Here is an 11,183-nt window from a genome sequence, read left to right as displayed (position 1 = left end):
TATTGTTAATTTCATAACGTTGCATGGAAAAATAATATATATTGCAATTTATTTTTGTTCCAACTGATTTGCTCGTCTGCATGAGTTGTGTATTAAACTTCCACATTAAGTTAGGTTTTGTTTGAATTAAAAACAAAGAACAAGTTCCTCCCCAAAGCCTCAGAGCAGAGGAATGCAAAACCTAAAACCAGCCCAAGTAACAAAGCTCACCTTCCCCAAACAGCCAAAACCTTGAAATAGATATATATTTTTTCCCCTTCTCTTTCTTTTAAAAATAAAAGAGAAACTTTAACTCTGTTTTTCTGCAATCATACTTTCAAAATGAAGTGCACTGTGAAGGGAAGTAGCCAAGAGAGAATTTTGTTTAGGTGTTTACTATGCTGAGGTACTTCATAAGGAGACTTTAAGCCACAGAAAAGCAGTTTTATTGCAAAATAGTACTATGTGAGGGACTGTGATTGCTTTATTTATGTTAACACTCAGGCTTGTGCTGCAAGCTTTTTATCAAGTGACTAGACAATTTCAAGGTGCTTACCTCTATGAACTCGGATCTCATTCGTAATGAACTTTTAATGTGAGTAATTTGGAAGCCTAGCTTGAATTGGATCATCTCAGACTATTTTCTTTGGCAATGCATATTCCAGTTCTAAAAGAGAAAAGGAAACTCACAGTTTCCTGAGTTGCTTCCTTTTCAGTGTGCTGGCAGAAGGCACTTCAAATCTTGAAATGAATGGACTGGGGATAAGAAAGTAACTTGTTTGTTTCCTGTGTTACAGACCTGGTTACTGAAAGCATCCTGCGTGGTCAAATAGTACATTGAGACAGCCTTATTTTTTGTGAAATGAAGTTTAATTTTGAGGTAAGATTCTGTTACTTTGACTTTTTTATGCAGTATGATAGAGAATAATTATAGTAATTAAAAACCTTTATCTGCTGCCTGTATATGTTGGTAATGTATGAAATATATACAGCTGTGGATGTATGTGTGAAAGAAATCAAGGTGAAAATCAAATGTGATGCATGAATATTGAAGCTCCAAGTAAACATTGTGAATAACAGCCAGGAGACTAACCTGACCATTACATCTTCTGACTATTTTTAAACAGTTTCCAGGGAGACTGGAAGATAATACAAAATAAATGAGTTCTCTAAGCCTCAGAAAGAAGGGCTGTGCCTTTCTCTGGTATGAGAACAAATAGCTGAGATGATGACTTGGCTTCATTTTAATACATGTGAGAGAGGTAACTGGAGGAAAAAAAAGAAGAAAAAAAAAAGAAAAATCATTTCTAGACTAAACAGATAAATTTCTAGACTATAATGCTATGGGAAGTGAATGCTGAAGTGGTAAGCCTGGCTTCGGACAAAATGTTGTTAAATCATACTCTAGTTTCTTGATTTGTTGGAGTAATTTTGACCTTGTGCACATTATTGCTCTAAATGTGTCCCTGGCTCTGATTCCTCATTTGCAAATGGTGCTTGCAGTACTGAAATTTTGCTAATGGAATTTTGTCTTGCCCTTCTCCATATTTGAAAAATATCTACAGTGAACTTTTAAAATGGCCTGTAAATGAAGCAGCATTTCAGTTTATTACCAGCTATGTCTTGGGACAAGGTTAAATGAAGTAAAATCATTAAAGAGTAAATAGTTGCTTAGGCTATTTATTTCATTTTATTTGTAGCTGTTAAGAGAAGACTAGTAGCTCTACTTTGTTCTTGATATTTTTTAGTTGGAATCAAGTATTTATGGGGAATTCTTATAATAAAGACTGCCAAAAAGAATGCTGTAACCAGAGTGTATTTATGAATTATCACTACATTAGGTCCTCTTTTGCAATGCCAATGTTTTCCTCATTTCAGTGATACTGTTAGTAAATTCCTGTTATCAAATGTTTAATGAAATAGCGTGGCAAAATATGTTAATTAGGCTTTGATATAAGAAATTATTTTTTTAAAGCATCTCTTACATCAGTCAGGCTAATTATGTCTGGCTGTGTAAGTGACTGAACCGCTTTGATAACTCCTTGCTAATCAGAAATAACAGATATTTTTGGGAATATTCTCAGTATTGGGATTCTTAACTGTGAAAGAAGATTTTCCCCTGCAAATGTTTTCAGTTCATTCATGTTGACCTGATTCATAAATGAATTACTCAAAGTCCCTCTTCTCTGTTAGTAATATGTCAGTGCTTCTGCATGTTGCATATGTAAGTGAGTGATAGGAGAACAAACTGCACTTGAATTCAGAGACCTCTTCTCATTGGATCTTGCTTGATGGCTGTAAGTCCTGATTGTGAAATTAATTTAAGATCTTTCTAAAGCTTTGACCTGAGCTAGTCAGACAAAACATAAATCTGCATCTAAAGCTTGTCCGGACTATGTCCTTTCCAGTATGTAGAAGTCAGTGAACAGTATGGATGAAGAGTGGAAATTGAACGTTTAGTGATTCTGTACAATTCTGAGCTAAAATAATATTTTGTTAATAGAAGGAAGTAACCATTTTCACTGGTGGAATCACTGCTGGAAAAGAGTTTGGGTAGTAAGAAACATTTCAATTTATTTTTTGCATGCATGTGCTGGATTAAAGGAGAGCAAAAGATAAAATCTCTGGAAATTCTCTTAATCAGGTTTAATGTTGTGTGATTGTCATTGCACAAATTCCATTCCTTAGAAGATTTTTCAGAGTTAGTGATAAACAATGTGTTTACTTGGATTTTACTTAAGGACTTAAGGAATCTAATCTTTCCTGTCTTCCAGATTCAGCAGTTTGTTTTTTTTATTTTTTGTTTGTTTGTTTGTTTGTTTTAATCAAGGTACTAATGCAAGAGAAACGTAATGTAAGAGAAAATTGACCCCTATATGGCCTTCTTCTGATTCTCACCTAAATAGCCCTGTTGAATTGCTTTCTCCATCACTACTATTGTCCATGAGCTGACATAAGGGAGGTCTTGGTAGGCTATTTTATTCTGGCTTAAGGAACCAAGCTTACTGGAGAGATGGTTTATGCAGAGAATATACTCAGTAATCTTCTTGGATAGTGGACTTTAGATGAGAGTCCTAATTGGAATTCAGCACGTCTAAATGTGAATTTGTGCCTGTGTCAAAAGCACTAGCCTGTATAATATATTTTCAATTGCCTGTGCAAGTGTTTTTTCATAAGTTTCATACAGATATACATGTATATTTAAATGTTTATGTAAGTACAGAGTATCTATTCTTACATACAATACTTATGTAACATTTTTCATTTTAAGAATGAGCAGATAGTTATGTGGTATAAGATTCATCCAGTGTTCCATGTGCATCTTGAAATAGGCCTTCCTAGAAACAATTTATGAGTTTGAGCTCAGCCATCTGAAGAATCTAATTGGACCATGAACTTTTAAGGAAGATCACTGTCAGGGTCTCTTTATGAGCACGTTTGATGGAGGTACAGTTTTGACCTGAGATTAGCACATAGTTGACAGTGTCTTAGACCAATTATAACCTACTTGACTTGCACACTGCTAAGCCCTACTAAAAGCCCAGCAATATTTTAAGTTCTTTTCCTTTTTATCCATGCAGTAGGAGATGCTTTGGAGTTCCATCCTAGTTTCTTCAGAGATGTAGGCTGTCCTCAACCTTGAACCAGATTCATAAATTTTCATAGAGATTACACCACTCTGTAATGTTATTATCTCCTTTTCCATTAGTTGTCACCTTTTTACCTTGGGAAATACTTTTATTCTGGAAATAAATGAAGGCTGAGTTGCTTGCTTGAACCAGTCACTGATGAATGTTAGATTTCTCATGTGTCTCTGCTTTTCTATTTTTTGGCTGCTTGATTTTTTTTCGTGATGCTGCTCTGTGATTTTTATTTAAAAAGAAAAAAAAAAAAGAAAGGAAAAAAAAAAAAAGAGAGGGAGACTGAATTCTTACCAGGAAGGCTGTAACTGTGTCTTTTTCCTGGTTTGGGGGGATGAATTCTCCTAGACTTTAAGAATTCTATCCTCATTGAGTGCAGTAGTTAGACCATGTCCAGTTTTAACAGCTTTCATTGTCAGCATGTATCTCTTACCCTTTCACGTGTAACAATTCTTCAAAGGTGTTTGAATCCTTACAAACCTATTAGAGCTGAAATATAAAAGGATGGTATCTTGCTGGAGTAACACGTGGCCTTACAAAGTCCAAAAATCTACCGGATTGAAGTTAGCTAGTGTACAGTAATCCTCAGGAACGCTTCAAGAATGTTGATTTCATAAGTGCAAGCATGCTGCCACTGCTCACCTTTTCTGTTTTCATTCATGTCATTATTTGTGGTAGTAACTGAGCCTTTTGCTCTCTATAGTTTATAGGTCTTGTTTCTTTACTGTTGCTCTTCCTTCTGAGTCTCTACGTATTTCTTGGAGTTTTCTTTTTCAGTCATTCCCTGTTTTTTGTTTGTTTTCTGTTGAAAGAGTAGTGTTCTTTTTCTTTTCTTTCCCTAAATCTAAATCGTTTTGTAGTCGAGATAGAGGAAAGACTGATGTTTCAGCCAGAAATCTGGTGTTAAAAACAATTACAACTAGCTTTCAGCATCTATGGTAGCCTGAAATTGTAAAGTAGAAAAACACTGTCTTTATCTCCTTTCCTCCTATGCTCTATTCATTTGCTAGCATCAGGAAGTGAAAAGAGTATGCACTAAGCTCATTCAGACTTGCTGCCATACTATCTGAAAATCCTCTGGTATTCTAGATAGTGCAAACTATGGTTGGTAGGTGCATTCACAGTAAATTTGAAGTAATGATGGAGGTTGTAAGACTAGGAAAATCTTTTTCTGGTAACTTTTTGAATGTGTTAGGAGAAGATTACATGATCTACTGTTGTTCAGTTTGATATGCATGACCTGCATGACTTGGCTCATAGATTGTGTGTCAGCTGTGGTGTCTATTGACTTGTCAAGATGGAATGGAAGTATCACCATTCTACATGGCTACTTTTGTAGGGAAGGATGTATGTTGGATTATCATTGCTGTCTTCACAGTATTTTGTTGTGGTTTTTTACTGATTTTCTGTAAATTTTGTCTCTATGACATGAACATTATTAAAAGTATAATTCGTACAGAAATGGTGGTAATTGTGTATTGATTCATGTTGTGATTGCTCATGAGAGTATTATTACAGGAAATGGAATCAAGAGCATTTCCACGGTAGAAACAGAAATGAATTATTAATAAGTTAGGTTCAGGTAGCAATTGATTTAATTTTGAGTTTAAATATTATAAGGCAGAAAAACGTATTTTAAAGACCCATTTGATGAAATCAGCAGCATAACTGCCATACTTTGTGCTGTCTTCCTTCAAGTTCTTCTGAGTTCTTACTTAATTATGTGGAATACTAATTACTAGATAGCACTTAATTCATCCAAATAACATTTTGTGCTTACTGTGTGTTTTTTTTTTTCCCTCTGCCTCACTTCCTGTTTTAGTGTTTAGAATGTATTAACTGACTGCTGGGAGAAATTGATCAAAATTTACTGAAAGCAACTTCAGTGCCTCTCAAGTGCAGCATTTCAGATCAGCGAGATTAGAGAACTATTCCATATACAGCCCATCACAGGATTCAGTTTTTATTTTCCATGTAGCACAACTGCTTCTGAAGGCAAGTTGTGCCCTCATTTCACTTGAAAAAGAATGAAGAAATGTGGAATAATAGTTAGACCTATTAGACAAATCCAGTAGGTCACATCTTGGCTGTGTCACTTAATGACTATGTTAACAACTCTGACAAGTTGGTTTATCACATTGTACTTTGGGGAAGTCGTCAAGAAGTGACAGATATGGCCAGAACTTTGACTTAGAATAAATGCAATAAAACAAATCATTGAAGTGAGTACGTTCAAAACCACAACTAGACATAAGGCTTAAGAACTTTCTTTAAAATTTCATGGATTTCATCGCTTGAAAATGGAGTGAATACGCAGAATTCTGCAAGCCTGGATTTAGCAGCCCACTTGGTAGTTTGACCTACTGCCACTGTCAGTGTGATTTAGAATATGTGGATGGAATGCTTGAAACAATTAAATCTGCTGTGGAAAATCAATTTTGTATTGCTTTAATTCTTCCATAGAGAAAGAAAGAATCATTATCTTAATTTATTCTATCCTTTTAAATTCACTTATGTGCTTTTAAATTCCCAGAAATATATTCAAAATTAAGTATGTATCTGACTTCAAACAAGTTGTAGCTCTTGATATGAATGTAGATTAGCGCCTCAAGCAGGCTGTTGTTTGTTTTTTTCCTCCCCCTTTAAAAATAAGTGCACACATCTGTATCTCAGTACTGCATAAGTTTTAGCATCCGTGAATATCTTCATTGCTGTCCTACCAGGCGAGGCTTAAAAGGTCTCAGGCCTAAAGGGGAAGCACTGCATTTATAGAGGAATCTAGCAAAAGGATGCTGCTTCACCTCTTCTGACTCGTACAAAACTCATACTCCCTTACTTCAGCTTTCTTCTGTTCTGCTCTTGCCAAATAGGAACAAAAGCCTGGAGGGCCTTTTTAAAGAGTTTAGTTGTTGACTGCTGTGTCAAGGCTTCTAACTCATGAAACTAAGGACTTCCAAACTAGAGCTTCTTTCAGTCAAACTCTCACCTTCTGTTATCCAAAAGCTATTTTGGATGGTTCACAACAATGGTACTCCTCTCATGATACCTTGTAATTTACTTTTTATTTTGAAGGTACATTAATATAAGTTTGCAAATTTGTCTTTTGAGTTGAAAAGCAAACTGTAGTTGAATTGATAATAGAATGACTGTCCTATGAATAACAATTAGATTCAAGTATTTTGTTCTCTTACATAATCTTGCTTAAAAGGACTTCCATGTACTGAGCAAAAAAGGTGATGCTCCTGTATGACTGTGAACTGAAAAAGGCATGATCAGTGCCTGCTAATAATTAAAGGCTACTTTTACAGTAGCTTCTTAAGCTTGCCCTCGTTCACCTTTAACTTACTGTTTTTCAAGTTACCTGTTTTTAAGACTTAGTATTGCACACTGCACATAAGTGTTGTGAGTTTGCAGATATTCTTGAGGGATTTAAATGCAAGCTTGCTTATCAGGATGTGGTGTGTGTGTATATATAGGCCCCGTGGTTAAGTGGGTCTTTTCTTGTGGGTGGGGATCTGTAAAAGATCTTGCATTTAATTGTCCACGTTCACTTTACAAGCATAGAATAAAGAATGTTCCATGGAATAGCATTAAGTGACTTTTATGTTAAGTGATGGAAGGAAGACTTGTAGTTATTTTGTTTGCTTACTTAAAGACTTCTGACTAGCCACCCCAAACAGTGCACAGTGCCTGAGTCTTTGTCTACTTTTGATCACTTCTAAAGCTGATACCTTTATACTCATAGAACAGGAGTTAATGTTTACTGTTGTTCCTCTCATCTTTAAGATAATTTGAAGAGAACGGGGACTTTTTTATTTCTGGCTGCCAGAATAGTGTGTACTGCTCCCTTCTGAATTCACCAGTGAAATACTAATTGGACTTTGAGTTCAGCATACACACATAAGTCGTTTGGATGTAAGTGATAATTCTTCCTGAAGCACCTCTCTACATTGTTCTCAGGGGAATGCATTTCCATCCTCTCTCAGGATGAGGGGAAATGGCCCTAAGTTGCGCCAGGATAAGTTTAGATTGGATATCAGGAAAATCTTCTTTACAGAAAGGGCTGCCTACGGAGTGGTTGAGTCATCATCCCTGGATGTGTTTAAAAACCGTTTGAAGGTGGTGCTCAGGGACATGATTTAGTGGAGGGTTGTTAAGGCAGTTTGGTTAGGTCGTGGTTGGACTCAATGATCTTTAAGGTCTTTTCCAAGCTGAGCAATTCTATGAATGGCAAGGCACGACCACAATTTATCAGACAGGTACTATACAGTGATCCTGCAGAGAATCTGCCTAGTGTACTAAGAAAATTAACAGCACCTTTGAGAGCAGTTCGGTGGAGTGTGACCTTTTGTAGGATAAGTACAAAAGATGACAACAGTAGCATTGACCAAACTGGTTAAAGTACCGTTGAGTTTGTAGTAAGGTATGTTCTGTTAATCTAAACGCCTGCACAACCATCTTCCTGCCTGCCCTGTGGTCCCATCATTGATTGTGAAAGATAGCACTTTGATTTACGTTTATAATTTTGGAAATAAGATATGTAGTTAATATTACAACAAGGTTTGTGGTTTTGAGTACTTCTTACTTAAGATCTTAACAGGTACCAACCCACCGAAGAAATGTTCGGTATGTTGCAGGAGAATTAGATGTTCAGCTGTCATGAGCAGTTGAAAAGGTAACATGTTCTATATGTCTGGTGCCTCCAAGGCAATGACAAGGGCACTAAGATGAATGGAGAACTTCTGACCCACGGGGTTTTCTTAGGAAGTTACTGTATTATAAAAATGCATAGCTTTGCCTATAGTAATATGTATAAATGTAGGCTTTTAGACTGTGAGTCTTATGACCTAGATGTGTGTTTGCTCAAGCTTAAATAAATGAGTTAAGGAACATCTACAGGAAGACAGATTGCTGCAAAATCATAGCAGAGCTTTGTTTTTCACCAACAGCACAGACAGTGGCAACTTTGCTGATGGGTGTAGTTCATATTTGACGTGTCAATGTTAGTTGTTCCACATTTGCCTATTGAAGAAATGCAGCTAGTTCGACCTGCACTTTACTTAAAACATTCCATTAGCAAGGGTGGGAAATGGAAGGCAAAGGAGCGTTCATATCATCATAACATTAACCAGAGATAGTATTAAACTAAGAAAGTAAGAAAATAAATGATCTGTATTTTCTGTTTGCTTAGCAGTGTAGCTCAAAATATATATATTTCCTCAGCTGCCAGACACCCCAGGCACGGGGGTAGGGATGATACAAATGAGACGAGGATGTGTGTGGATGATCAGAGAGGTCAGTGTTTGCTAAGTGGTGACCCCTGTAAATCTCATTTCTTTTAAATCTCTCGTGTATCTCGTAAGCCATCATACTACTGTTTTATTGTGTGCTTTTAGCTTGATGATGGTTGATTTTTACTTGAATTACATGATGCAAACTTTTGTTCTTGTCAATATTCAGAGGCACAGCCTTTTATCCTGGGTTACATGTCTCTTGAGAGTCCTTGTAAAATGTTTTTTGAGATCATTACACTTCCCCTTCTGTTTCTTTGCACAGCAGCTGATGGGGTAGTCTCAATGCCAGTGCCACTTTCCCTATCCAGCACAGCTGGGCACTCAGTTGCTATTTAGCTTCTCAGGGAATGTGCTGTGGAATTTGTGTATTTGTTACTTGACACCAGGAGGGAGAAGCATTTCAAATGCATTTCCAGTAGAAGAAGAGAGTGGGTATGTTTTGACATTGACTTTGTTCTTGTTAATTTGGAGGCATTTCAAGGGGACTTTATTTGTTTTTGTTTGACTTGTTGCCTTGTGACTTGCTATCCATCATTACCTTTATGTTTTCCGGCTCATTTTCTATCAGATCACTAAATCAGTAGAACAGCATTTTATGAACTTGTTTCAAGGAAGAAGCTTTTGGGAAAATAAAGTAGCATTTGCTGAAAATTCAGTTTAGGCTGTGCAAGTGGAAGCATGGGTGCCTGCTGCAAGTTTTATCCTCCCAAGTTAGTGACTTGCTGGTCTCTTGGTGGTCCAAATGAGACCCAATGAGGGTGATTACCGCTTGGTGCTCCTGTTCCTCTGCTGAAGATGACTAGTGCATTGTATTGTCTGGCAAGGTATGTTAGATAATCAGCCCATAACCCAGTTCTGTCAAAACTAAGGAAATGATTCTTCTTAAATATGATGGCCAACATAGGAAAAAAAAAGTGGCAGAATTGGGTGAATGTGATTGTGCAAACAGAAATGTTGGCAGCTGTTAAATTCTGGAGCTGGAACGTAGTGGGCTGTCATAGCAGTTACCAGTGCTGAGCTGCAGCTGGAATGGCAGGCATCCCCACAGCCTGTTGTTGCTGCTCTCTGAAGAACTTTAACACTGCCTCACTTGTAGGTCTTTTCAGTGTTCAGCAATATATTTGTTGTTACACTTGAAATAGCTTTGCTTGTTGTCATGGTCTGTCCAGGCTATCTCTGGGCACAAGGACACCTGCTTACCATGTTTCAGCCACTACTTATACTCCTGTTTGGTCAGGACTTCCCAGAGCACAGGCAGTGTGAGGATTCAGCTGCAGGCCTTGGTGTTCACACATACTGTTAATACTGGGTTCACTCACTGAGTTTGGAGCTTGTGTTACCTCTCCCAGTCCTGTGAGGTCCATAACTTATTATTTCTATCTCCAGCCTTGCAAGCACAGATCAGTCATGGTCTGATTTAGAAATTGTCTGCTCCTTTGCTTACAGGGTATTAGATGTTATACAAGGCAAAACAGTTATTTCTAAATCAAAAGAATCCTGTAGGTTTTTTTGGTCCATTATTCCAGAAAGTGAGTAGTACTGGGGAGGAAAAAAGGGAGTCCATTACCCGCACAGAGAAATATTTAAATGTGGTGTGAATTAGGGAATATGGAGGGTGGGTTTTTTTTGTTTTGTTTTTGTTTGTTTGTTTGTTTGTTTGTTGAGAAAAAGCAGCTCTCCTGTTTGAGCTGTTACCCAGAAGATGGAAACTATCTCAGCTCCTGCTGAAAACCAGGTGGGGATGTTTAGAGCTTGAGGGTAATCTGAAGGTGACAGATGAAAACCTGTCTTTGATTTTTGAGAACACAGTGCTGGAAGAAGCCAATAGGTTCCCTTCATAACTCTTTTCAGAATAAAGTATCTTTTGGGACATCCAAAAACAGGAGCATTGAGTTTGAAGGAGACCAGACTGTCAGTATGTTTTGGTCCTTCCTTCTTTAAGGAGTAGTATTTGAACGAGATATCAGCTCAAGATTTAAGACGCAATACAGGTGGCTGGTGAGTCTCACCTTTGGATGGAATAGAAAAAGCAGAGGAGAGGGGAGCTTTTTGTAGTTCTTGTGAACTTCTGTTCATTTGTGTCAGTTTATATCTCTTACTCTTCTAAAGAAGAATAGCAAATAGGGAGAGCTGCATTAAATTCCTCTGCAGACAGAGGAGGGAGCAGTTTTTTCTCCTGCATTTATTTTCTGCTGCTACTATTCTGAATGGTTGAATCTTGAAGTAAGAACTGTTTTGGAGGGTTTTAAGCATTACTAGGGAAAGATCT

General features: G+C 37.1%; 1 protein-coding gene across 3 annotated transcripts in view; it reads left to right on the top strand.

Annotated features, from left to right (window-relative positions):
• The first annotated feature begins 755 nt into the window (after nucleotides 1–755).
• Nucleotides 756–11,183, top strand: part of LOC100539565 (talin-2) — a 77,118-nt gene continuing 66,690 nt past the window's right edge. For all 3 annotated transcript variants that reach the window (XM_019619428.2, XM_019619427.2, XM_010717310.3), the window contains exon 1: nucleotides 756–859. The gene's annotated coding sequence lies outside the window, so the exon portion shown is untranslated. The remainder of the gene's footprint in view (nucleotides 860–11,183) is intronic.

Source organism: Meleagris gallopavo, chromosome 12 (assembly GCF_000146605.3).
Source record: "Meleagris gallopavo isolate NT-WF06-2002-E0010 breed Aviagen turkey brand Nicholas breeding stock chromosome 12, Turkey_5.1, whole genome shotgun sequence".
NCBI lineage: Eukaryota > Metazoa > Chordata > Aves > Galliformes > Phasianidae > Meleagris > Meleagris gallopavo.
The sequence above is the reverse complement of the archived record's forward strand: the minus strand, read 5'-3'. Positions and strand labels throughout refer to the sequence as shown.